We start from the raw sequence: 13548 nt of genomic DNA, 5'->3' as shown, positions 1-13548 counted from the left end.
AGAAGCTTAAATGGCAGGGTTGCTCATGAGGCTCCAAACTATTGGCAGTGGTTGCAGTTATGCCAAGACTTGACTAGGGTACGAGAATCGGCTGCCAAGCTGTCTGTTGTAGCTGGCAGGGCTCAGTCCTTTCTGGCTATTGGCGAGAGGCTTCAGTGTCTCTCCCAGGGAGCCTCTTAGGAGCAGTTTTTTTCCTACCCTCCCCCCCCCCAGAGCAAGATGAGAGGTGAGCTGGAGAGGGGAAGAGGGAGAGAAGGGGAGAGGGAGAGAGAGAGAGACCCCAGATAGAAGCCACAGTCTTTTATAACTTAATCTTTTTATTTTTCAATTGAGGTGAAATTCACATAACATAGAACTAGTAATTTTTAAATGAACAACTGAGTGGCATTTAGTACACTCATAATATTGTACAACCACAAAACATTTTCTACATCCCAGTATAAAACCCATATCCATTAAGCATTTACTACTGATTATACCCAGCCCCCACCCCTGTCCCCAGCCCCTGGCAACCATAAATCTGCTTTCTGTTTGAATGATTTACCTAATCTGGATATTTCACATAAATGGAATAATATACAACTTTTGCATCTGGCTTCTTTCACTTAGCGTAATAGTTTGGTGGTACACCCATGTTTTACATGCATCAGTACTTCATTCCCTTTTATGGCTGAGTAATATTCCATTGTGTGTATGTACCACAAATTGTTTATCCATTCATCTCTTGATGGAAATATGGGTTGTTTTCACCTTTTAGACTATTGTGAACAGTGCTGCTATGAACATCTTTGTACAAAGTACTTGTTTGAGTACCTATTTTCAATAAGTTAGTATCTATACATAGTAGTGGAATTACTGGATCATATGGTAATCAATGTTTAACTTTTTGAGGAACCTCCAAAAAAGTTTTGAACAGCAGATACACCATTTTATATTTCCACCAGCAACACAAGTGTTCCAATTTCTTTACATCCTCTCTAACACTTGTTATTTTCTTTTTTTTTTTCTTTAATTCCAGCTATCCTACTGGGTGTTATTTGCATTACTCTGGTAACTAATGATGTTGAGCATCTTCTAATGTGCTTATTGACCATTTGCATATCTTCTTTGGAAAAATGTCTATTGAAGTCCCTTCCCCAATTTTTTCTTTTTTTTAACTTGGGTTGTTTATCTTTTTGTTGTTTATTTGAAAGTACTTGATAGGTTCTGGATGCTCAGCCCTTATCAGTTATATGATTTGCAAATAATTTCTCCCAGTCAGTTTTCTTTTCACTCAACTGACAAAGCCTTTTGATGATCAAATGTTTTTAATTTTGATGAATTTCAATTTATCTATTTTGTTGTTGTTGTTGCTTGTACTTTTGGCGTATGACCTAACCTAGCATGTGATCTACCATCACTTTTGCTATCTGTCACACAAACCAGCCCTTGTGTGGAGAGGACTATACAAAGATGGGAATACCAGAAGGTAGAGGTCATTGCTACCAGAAATGAGTTGGAGGCTGGCTCCCACAACTGATTAGTAACTTTTGGATTTGATGAAAATCTGAATTTTCTGACTTTCAAGTGGCAAGAGTTATCACCACAACCTTATGGAGTATAAGGAAGATTGACTGACATTTGTGCAAAGACAGGTTCATCATCAACTTCCTAGAGAAACAGAAATCCTGTGCATAAACTGTATTAAGTATTCATTTTGTATTCTTGAATACCTTGCTATGAAAAGAGTTTAGTTAAGAATAAAAATGTTACCACACAATGAAATAAAGACAATGCCATTTAACAATGACAAAAATAATGTAGCAACATATGTTACTACAGATAGACAACTTTTTATGTTCTAAAGCTAAATATCTCAGCCTGTATTTACATACATATCTTATAGAACCAAATCTACAGTTGTCCATGTCTACCACGGTACAATCAATTGGCAACTAGGAAAATTTGTGCATATTGCAGACTGCAACATGGGCAATAGCCTAACTAGCTGGTACAAACAGCTAGTTAGAGAGAATAGCTGAGAGAACAGAAAGGTTAAGTCTTTCTAGCTACTGGTTTCTGTTACTAGTTATTTTGTTATACAAATAGGTAAGTGTTATACATCTTATCCCTGAAAGGGAGTTATTCATACTTTGCATGAGGAAAAGACAAAGTGAAGAGAGATGGATTGTCATTAATCATCTTTCAGATTTAACCACCTGTTAGAATGAGAGGTCTATTTAGTGCAATTGATTTGTACACACTGTGACTGTGTTAGAAACTAGAAGTACAACCAAACCCATCCTTGTTCATTGTAATGTAATACTCGTAATAATAATGAAATAATGACATTTTATTTAAAAATTATTACAACTCCAGAACAAATGCTAAACTGAATGGTATCCCAGGCCAGTTGGAATAAACCAAGATTATTGTGACAAACTCGGTATATGGTCACTGGTCACTTTAATACTAACCTTATATTTAGGCTAAGGAGTAAAGAGGCATGCAGGCTAATAAACATATTATAGTGGCAGAATTTCAAAACTTTTCATGGTAGTAGTGAGAAATCTGTCACCAGTATTTTACCAGGAAAATGCATTGTCAAAAATTGAAAGTTCTGAGAAGGATGGCAGATATTTTGAGCTTCCAGTCTTATTTTTAACATTTATTTTGAAAATACAAGGAAATCATCCCTATCACACTAGGTTTGCTTCAGCAATAGAGATATTTTCACACCATGATAAGAGATTGCTGGGAGTGGTGGTGGTGGTGGTGTAAATAATCAATAAGGACACAGATGGTAAAACAATTTGAACAAACATCAAGAAATAAATGGATAGTTTGCCAAATGTTAATGACAGACTTATTTCTAATACTTTTAAAAGTGCTAAATAAGCCTGGAGTTGTTTTGAGTCACTTCCAAAAGCATCCCAGTGTTTCTCCAAAGAGGAGTTAAGGTGCACGAAAAGAGGTGTAAGGAGGCCTGAGCTAAACTCACCCCCTAGTGCTACACTTCTTATTCAGTTAAGACTTTCCCTTATTTCCTCAAGCTGAAGGGAACTGAGTTTTTAAAAGTTGGCTTTTTAAAAAGCATCATTATGAAAATTTTCAAGCATAGAGAAAACCTGTGTGCACTACTAACCAGATTTAACAAATGTAGAAATTTTGCAAACTGATCCCCACTTTTATCATGAGAATTACTGGATTGTGAGCCTTTACAGTATTACTAGATATTAAAAATTGTTCTCCACTATATATTGCAGCAATATATCCTTACTTGGTATTGCCAGAATATCTAATTTTTCTATCAATCTATTCATTACTTTGTTGTATTAATTTGAATTTACCTGATGTTAAAAAAATTGAGCATAACTTCAAATAGTTAAAGACTATGAAAGTTTTCATTTCTAAGTCTTGCCTATTCATATCCTTTATTTACATTTTTATTTGGTTTATTCATCTTTTCCTTGATATGAAGAGGTTCCTTATATGTGTCATATAGTATGTCTTTTCAACCTTATAAATTTCAAATATCCTTTCAGAGTCTGTAGCTTGCCTTCTAACCTTGAGTATGCTGTCTTTTGTCTTAAAGGATTCTGCGATTTTAATGTTATCCAATATAGTGAACTTTCTTATATGATGTGTGTCTTTTTTATTTTGTTCATGAAATACTTCTTTTTATCCTAAGGTCATAAAAATATTCTCCTATATTATCTTGTAGAAATTTAAAAATTTCACATTTCACACATATCTTTAATTTGCTATTTATTTTTCTGGCATGATCAAAGAATCAACATTTTACCCTATGGGCAAACAATTTCCCTTTTGGCATTATCAATTCATTTTCTTTTCCTTAGCACTTTGTAGTGTCACCTACTTATACACCAATGTCTGATATACTCATTATTCTATTTCTGGAATCTCTATTCTGTTTCACCATATATTTAATTATTGTGAACCAATACCATACTGTTTTAAGTATCATACATTATAATCAGCCTCAAAATTTGGTAGAATTAAGTGCCTCATCCTCATTCTTTATATTTTATTATTAAATTTTTAATTTTGAAATAATTTCAAACTTACAGGACAGTTGCAAAAATAATAGAACACCCACACAGAGATCTCCAACATACCCCCCACCCTGGATACCTAGATCCACCAGTTTTAATATTTTGCCAACATTCATTGTGTCATTCTCTCTCTCTCTGTATCATCCATCTATCATCTATCAATTTATCTATTTTCTAAATATTTTATAGTAGGTTGTATACATCATGCTCATGCTCCTTGAACACATAATACTCCCATGTACATTTCCTAAGAACAAGGATATTCATTTCCATAACCACTTTAAGTACAGTAATCAAGTTCAGGAAATTTAACATTGGTATAAAGATCGTAGTCTATATTCAAATTTATTTTCATATGTCCTGATAATGCCCCTGTGGGCCTTTTCTCCTCGATTATTAAATCCGGTCCAAGATCATGTATTATATTTAATTGTCATGGTCTCCTTAGCTGCTTTTTTTTTTAAATTGTGGAAACATATATATAACATAAACTTTTCCCCCTCAACCACTTCCAAACACACCACTCAGTGGGACTAATCACATTCACATTGTAGTTCTACCCTCACCACCACCTTATACCAGAAATGATCTTTGATAGTCTTGGTCTTTTATTATTCTTTTTGGATTTTAGAATAAGTTCAAACACCCATAATATAACCCTGTTGGGCTATTAATTGGAATTGCATTTATATATATATATATACACACACACACACACAATGAAATATTGTGAATACATATTGATTTTGTGAAAACTTATATTTTGGAACATTGATGATTTTCATGTAGGAGCTCAATGATTTTCATTGACTTCCTTATAAAACACTTTTTTTTTTTTCCGGCAAAGCCTTGCTACACTTCTGTTAGATTTATTACTAGTTACTTTCCAAATGTTTTCTCATAGTGAAAGGAGCTTAATTTATATCACATCTTCTAATTTGTTTTCATATATTGATCTTATAACCAGCAAACTTGCTGGATTATATTATTAGTCCTAATATTTTGTCTATAGATGTTTGTGACTTTTCAATGTAAACAATCAAGTCTTTTCCAAAAATAGAAAAATTGTTTCTTCCTGTTCAATACTAATATTATTTTTTTTAATTTTCTTACTGCACTGACTAGGACCTCAATATGATATTGATTTGTATAAATATTTGGCTTTTTCCTGACCTTAATGTAACTGTTAATAGTATTTTACCAATGGTATGATGCTTGTCATGTTGTTTTAGCAGACACACTTTAACATATTACAATATTAACTTCTATAAAAATTTTAAAATTATAAATAGCTGTTGAATTTTATTAAATATTTTTCAGCATTGGTAGCAATTATTTTTTAATTGTTCAAAGTTTTGATAATATAACTGAGTTTTTTTTTTTTTACTTTTACTTAGCATTTCAATATTTTCATATTGCCTTTGTGAAATATTCATATTGAGGTAAAGCTATCTTCACAAAGACATTTGAGGAAAGTTTTTTCTCTTTCAATTCCCTGGAAAATTTTTGTAAACTAAGGATTAACTAAACCCTTGAAAATGTGTCCCTGTTAGTTTTAGCTGCCTTAGCTTTTTGACGCATTCAACCAGGTATTTTCTATGCATGTGTCCAAATTAGTTAGTTGTACTCAGCAGTAATTGTGTGTGTGTGTGTGTGTGTGTGTGTGTGTGTGTGTCATTGTCTAGTTCAGTGTTCCTTAGAAATGACACTCACTGTTTTTACTTGCATGCAACTCTTCTTTTTTGAATGTACATATTACTTTATGTAGTTCTTTCAAAAAATTCTGTGAATTGTAAATTCAGTTTTTTATGTGACTGAAAATTGTGTTAATTTTACTTTCATTCTGGAATAATAGTCCAGCTGGGTATCAAATTCTAGAGTGATATTGTATTTCATTATTACATTTATCATTGTAGCTGAGAAGTCAGTTATTATTCCTACTATTGCTTCTTTGTAGATATTTCTTCATCTTTCTTATGTTTGCTTTTTCAAGTATTATTCCAATACTTAAAGATGTAAATCCATTGCCCACTGAGTTCCATTATTAATCAGAAGTCTGTAGAATTTGAAATATTGTTCCATTCTAATTTCTCAATGTTCACCCTACTTAAAGTTGTTATTAAAGCAAACATGTTTTAAGGTGCTGCATTAAAGCAAACATGTTTTAGGTTACAGCTATAATCTCTCCTTTTGGATACTCAACTTTATACCAGTCTTTCTTTAAGACTCCAATTCCTCTAAGCCGAGGTTCTCAAAATTTAAATATTAATAATTTGTAATACAAATTTGAGTCATAAAACAATTTAGATTTTTCTTTCTTTCTTTCTTTTACTTTCTTTGTAGGTGAATTTTCCTGTTTAACTTATAATTTACTCCAGGGTGGAGCCTCTTTCTCTCTATGTATAGTTTTATTCCCTTATAATATTCTTTGTTATGATCTGCAGGCATAAATGCTCAATAAATACTTTTTTGGGTGAACAAATTAATTAATACTTGCTCTAATAATAACATGCCTTTTTAGCATTCAAAGCCATATCAACTTCTTTGTAAGAGATATATTTTTTCTCCTATTGGACTTACAGATTGTAGATAAAGTTTTCGTATTTATTGCAAGCAGATGGATAACTGTGTTTATATTTAAAAACATTTAAATTGAGTTATTCATTGTAGAAGGTAAATATGAGAGATGAAATTAAGTATTCACCTTTAAACTAAAATAACATTACACTGAATTCACATTTGGGTAAAGCTAAAAATTGACTCTTTATTTATTTATTTATTTTTTCCTAGACTGCTTTAGCTTCCTCGGTTACTTTAGAAAATACCATGCAATGATTTGGCTTAAAAAATGGGAATTTTTCATTTCATGGATTTGAAGCTAGGATAATGTCCAAATCAAGGTGTCATGATGCTTTTCTTCCTGAAGGGTGGTCTTCTGGGGCTTCTCGTGATCCTCTGTCTTGGACTCATTTGTCATATGGCAACATACATGGCAGTGTTTCCTGGCCTCTCCTTTCTCTTCTTGGTTCTTTTGACCTTCTTTCTTCCCTTGGTTTTCTCTATTTGTTTGAATTTCACTCCACTTCTAAAGGACTCCAGTAATAGGATTAAGACTCATCCTGCTTGAGATGGGCCACACCTTAACTGAAGTAACCTCATCAATAAGTTCTACCCAAAATAGATTCACATTTACAGGAATGGATTAAGTTTAAGAACATGTTTTTCTGGATTACATAAAGCCCCAAACCACCACATAGACTTTGTAAGTTTTCATTATGGAGCCCAGCATTACCAAGTTGATTTTCTGCTTGATGCTTAACACACATTTATTTCAAATCTGTTTTATTAATGATCATACTATGTCTCCATCTATATGAAATCTAATTTTCTGTGACTAATTCATTTTCTCTCTTCTTAGATACAGATATGTGTTATTGAATATTTGTATCCCTTCCCCATCCCTCTCACAAAAAATCTCTGTCCTCACCACTTTCGAGGATGATAATCAAAGAGATATACATAACAGTGAAAACTATAACACAACCTGAAAGATTTTCATATATTGATCTCGTAACCAGTGAACTTTCTGAAGTTTTAGTCCTCATATTTTGTCCATAGGTACTTGTGAATTTTCAATGTAAACAGTCACATCTTTTCCAAAAATAGCAAAATTATTTCTTCAGTTCAATACTAATATTATTTTTTGAATTTTCTTACTGCACTGGCTAGGACCTCAAATCCTTGCCAGCATCCCGTTATCCTGCCTTTTCTTTTGGCAAATGCCTGCCTTGTTTTGGCAAAGTCTTACGATGACTCACACGTTCTTACAGTCCTTAATTTGTTGACTCTAGTCAATGGCTCTGCTCTGTCTCTGGGCTTTCACTGTTGGGTGTCCTGTTCTCAGCTGCGATGATGTGAGCTGGCCTACAGATAATTTGCATTATTGACACATTAATACATTATTGTTTCCTGTCTTAACCACCTATCTTGCCCTCCCATCATTTTATTATTCTTCTACTCCAACTGTGGTTGTTCTAAGGGAAGAAAAAAACAAAACAAAACAAAACAATTCTTAAATGCCCTTAATACTACACAGCATTGATTTCTTGAATATTTTTATCTTTTCACAGCTAACCTTCCCCTACTGCCTTCCCATTCTTTCAAACATGTTAAGGACCAGCCCTGGAAAAAAATAAAATGAACTAAAGCAAGCGATAGCACAAATTTGTTTTTTTTCCTTCAGGTAGTTGGATCTCATCCAGGCTTTTTAGTAATAACTGGTCATAAAAGCTATGTTTTCACAAAATGCCTTTAGTGATAGTTGGAAGACTAGATTGAAGGTTAGAGAAACTTGAGGTGTCTGGACTCATATGGTGTCCAGATCGTTACGATTGACCTGGATCAGTGATGAAGGTGAAGAATCAATCTGAGCAACATATAGGAAGTAACATCATAGGTTAGTGAACGGTTTCATGGAGAAAGAAAGAGAGAGGAAGAAATCAAACTGTTCATTATCTACTCAAGTTTCTAGTGTGAGTGATATAGCAGGGGTGGATTCAGCAGGTCAGGAGGAGAAACAGCTTTATTTTGAAACACTATAACTTTATATTAATATTTTTTTGCAGTTTGTGATTGAGTGACCTATTTGTCCTCCAGTTAGAGAAGACCAGCAGATCACTATAATTATAGGCCTACAGTCCAGGAGGAGAATTATTGACTGAAGTTATGAATTTTGGTGTCATCCTAATACAGGTGGAGAAAAGATGAAAGACACATCAAAGTTTTCTAGTGAGAGCCTGTAATGTAATATTCAGAGATTTGTCAATCTTCTCTAGAATGGATATTTCACAGAATGTTGTATTATGAAACAATTAAGGATAATATTTACTCTGTTCCCTACCAGATATTTTAAGTTAGTTTCTTTTTTTTTAATATATGTTTGACTCCACAAGTTTTCTGAGGATGCCAAAATAATTTTTTCTCTGTCAACATTTAAAGAAAATTAAGGGCAGGCTATGGAATAATTATAACAAAACAAAACTTCACAGTTTACAAATAAAAAAAAAGCCATCCTTTTTTAGTTATTTTTTCCTTAGTTTTATAATATTTGACATCAAAAACAATTAATTAAAGAAAAAGAAGAGAAGAAATAAGTCTCACAATTTTCTGTGACTATTAATTTCTAAACAAAATACTAGTAAAGGAAGTTAATTACTTGGAGATTTGTAGAAATAAGTACCAAATACTACTTTGCATTTACGAACTACTAATTTGTTTCTTATCTATATAGTCTACAACCAGGTTCCCTGAAGAGACTCAGGCCCTGACCCAGTTGTAGAAGGAAATCTACTGCAGGAACCAAGGGACTCTGTCTGTCTGGAGGCCAAAGTGCCTTCTACTGGAGAATGCACGAACCGGTTAGACACGAGACTTTGAAGCCCAGACCACACAAGGATGCATGGACTGCTTATAGTCTCACTTTGTACTATTCGCTTTTGTATTGCAGGTGTTTTTTTACACACTCTCTTACAGCCAAATGCTCAAAATATCTTTAATGAAAGAATGAATGACTTTTGCTTTAAGACCTCTTTACCAAAATGTATTTAATTATTTCCAAAATCTGAAAAATCAGCTGTCTCCAATGTGATGTTTTCATTTCTCTGTCTTGCTCTCTACATCCTCCCTATGTGACTTCACTCCATGGAGTTTCAAAATAGTTGTGGCATTTTGTAGACTATGATAAATAAAATCTAAGGTCCAACTGAAGGCATCCAAAACTAAGCCTCAAGGCAGCAAAACCAAAATCTAAGTATGTTTTTATTTGCTATAAATGTTGGGCTTGCCCAGAAAACAGAATTTAAAGCAGCCAATCAGCTATCACCAACTTCCTATTATTACACCAGCTAAATTCCTCATTGTTAAGCAATTGTGTGCACTAATCATATTAGGGAATGTAGACTGCATTAACAGATGAAAATTTCTTTCCAATGTACTCCCTCATTTTGTCTATAAAATCTTGCTGCTCTCTTTGTTCAGCAAAATTCCTCTTGACCTCTTAGCAATTGGAATCTCCCCAAATCATGAATTGATTCAATAAAAATCTCTTAAGATCTAACCAAATTTTGGTCAAGTTTTAATTTAACAAATACATAATATTTTATTAATTAATAAACTAATGATTGAACTCTATTATTCTATATGTCTCCCCTGACCATCTTGTCTCTAAATCCAGAAATAATTTTTGCTCTTCTTAGTATAAATTTGATTATATTAATATCAACTACTGAAGATATACTTTAGTGGAGTCTTCCATATCAATTAAATATATAATTACCTGAGTCTATCTCCTCTAAGCCAATATTTTAAAATATTGAATGTTAAGATGAAATGTAAACATAATTGGTAGGTGTGCTGGTTTGAATGTATTATGTCCCCCAGAAAAAGCCATATTCTTTGATGCAGTCTTGTGGGGGTAGATGTATTAGTGTTGATTAGATTGTAATTCTTTGATTCAGTGTTTCCTTGGAGATGTGTCCCACCCAACTGTGGGTGATAACTTTGATTGGATAATTTCCATGGAGGTGTGGCCATGCCCATCCAGCATGGGCCTTGATTAGTTTACTAGAACACTATAGAAGCTCAGACAGAAGGAGTGAGCTTGCTACAGCCAAGAGGGACACTTTGAATAACGCACAGGACCTGAGAGAGGAGCTGTAGCTTACAGATACATTTTGGAGACGGCCTTTGAAAGCAGTCTTTTGCTTCTGAGAAGCTAAGAGAGGGACAAACGCCCAAGAGCAACTGCAAGTGACATTAGGAAGAGGATACGCTGCCTAGGGAGGAACATCCTGGGAAAAAGCCATTTTGAAACTAGAACTCCGGAGCAGATGCCAGCCACATGCCTTTCCCAGCTAACAGAGGTTTTCCAGACACCATTGGCCATCCTCCAGTGAAGGTACCCGATTACTGATGTGTTACCTTGGACACTGTATGGCCTTAAGAATGTAACTGAGTTACCAAATAAAGCCCCTTTATAAAAGCCAGTCCATTTCTGGTGTCTTGCAGAAGGGCAGCATTAGCAAACTGGAACAGTGGTATTATAAAATAATGCAGTCACTGTGGAAAAGAGTTTGGCAGTTCCTTGGAAAGTTGAACATAGAATTACCATATGATCTAACAATCCTACTTTTAAAGTATATACTCAAAAGAATGGAAATCAGGGACTTGAGCAGTTACATGTATACCAATGTTCATAGCAGTATTGTTTACAAGTGCTAAAAGGTGGAAGTAACCCAAATGTCCATCAACAGATGAATGGATAATAGAATATTATTCATACATAAAAGGTAATGGAATTTCAATACACACTACAATGTGGATGAACCTTGAAGACATCATGTTGAGTGCAATGAGCCAGACACAAAAGGACAGATATTGTATGATTTCACTTATATGATATACCTAGAATAAGCAAATTCATAGAGAGAGAAAGTAGATTACAGGTTGGGGGTGGTAGATATTGCTTAATGAGTGAAGGGTATTTGAGGTGATGAAAAAGTTTGGATAATTGGTGTTGGTAATAGTAATAGAATATTGGGAATGTAATTAATACCACTGAATTGTACACTGGTACCTGGTTAAATTGAGAATGTTTGAGTTGTATCTGTTGTTACAATAAAAAGAAAAATAAGAAAAAACTACTCAGGAGACACAACATTTTAGATCTCAGTTCGCTGAGGGGATAGAAGAGGAGACAGAGGATTTGGCAGGTCCAGGGTCCTCTCCCCTCCTCCCACCTCTCTGACCCTCACATTAGGCATCCCACACCAGCCCAGCATCACCCTCACTCCCAGTGCTCCGGGGTCCCCTCTTTACCTTGGGTTCCCTTTTTCTTCAGGGTCTACTCTTACCTCAATGCCTGCTCAACATTGTACCAGTGAGCCCTGACCCCACCCTGCCCCCAGTGCCCTGCACCCAGCCCACCCCTACACCTGTGCCTGCAGCCTACCCTGTGTGCCTCTGCCCCACAGCATCTTCACCGCCTGCCTTTTGCTTGGCTTTCCTTCAGGAAGGAAATAAGATCTCTGGCTAAGGGGACTGCCTAGGACCATTTCATACAGGAAGATCCAGGGGGGCATTCTGGTGGTCTTATTTGTACTTTTTGGTCATTAAAAATACTAATCAATGTTATTTTTAGAAAGAAAATAACAGATGCTTGATAGAAAGTTCTCTATAAAAGGGTAATTATGAGGACTGAAGGAATTTCAGACCTTCCTTATGGGATTTGCCTGGGATGCTGTGGAAGGTCCTTCATCCTGAGCTCTCCCCTTAAACTCATTCACGCACACCCTTCTAGACATGGACACAACTGCCCTCACCTCCCCGACCAACACCTGCACATATCTACTTAGAATCCAGGACTGCTCTGAATCAGTAAGACCTTGACTTTGCACCTTGGGCACATGTCTGACCTCCATCCCCAGCTCCACAAATGTAAACATGTTTTAGATGGATTCAATTAATCCCTACAGAACTTTATGAGGTGGGTATTGTATTTGTCTTCATTTGGTGTTTGAGGAAACAGAGTCTCAGAAAAATTAAGTGACAGAGCAAGTATTAGAACCAATATTTGCACTCAGATGTGAGAACTTGTAACTAGTCTTTTTAAAATAATGGAAGAGTCCATCCTACATGAGAATAACCTAACCAACACTTCTAACTTCCAAATTCCTTAAATTCCTTCACAAGAAGACTTGCTCTACTCCCCTCCAGACCTGGGCATTAGTTATTAGAAATATTTCTCATCAAAAATCAATACTGGGGGCAAGATGGCAGAGTGGTGAGGTGTGGATTTTAGTTATTCCTCTGGGGCAGTCGGTAGAAAGCCACGAACTGTGTGGAATGGTCACTGTAGAGGAATTTCAGTTTGGACATACGTCATACAACACTCCCTAATGTGTGGAGCAGCTGAGATCAGCGAAATCTGTAAGTTCTCATGGCCAGGGGCCTGTGCCGCTCCTTGCCAGGCACAATCCTAAGGGAGGAGGGGCTGTCAGTGCTGGGAACCAGGAGGTAGAACTACAGATGCAACTCTGATTGACAAGGTCAGACTCCTGAACAAAAACTCCAACCATGGATAAACTGAGACCAGACACTGGAGAATCTGGGAGGAGTCAGCCCGGCAGAGAGGAGACAGGGCTAGCAAAAACAAAATAAATAAATAAAATAAAATAAAATAAAATAAAATAAAATAAAACAGAGACTCTTTGGAGTTGGGGTGAAAACACAGTGAAGGGCCAGGCTCAAACAGAATCAGGCACATATGCAAATCCAGGGGCCAGGGCCCTTCTCTGAAAAGCCAGTTTCTATGCTATCTTGATTGTCCCTTAATCACACTTAACTCTTGTCTTTTAGCATGTCAACAGCCCATCAGAACTAAAAGGACGGTAAATAGTCCATATTGGGCCCTTCTCTATCTTTTTTTTTTTAATTT

The sequence above is a fragment of the Choloepus didactylus genome, chromosome 4, assembly GCF_015220235.1.
Source record: "Choloepus didactylus isolate mChoDid1 chromosome 4, mChoDid1.pri, whole genome shotgun sequence".
NCBI lineage: Eukaryota > Metazoa > Chordata > Mammalia > Pilosa > Megalonychidae > Choloepus > Choloepus didactylus.
The sequence above is the reverse complement of the archived record's forward strand: the minus strand, read 5'-3'. Positions refer to the sequence as shown.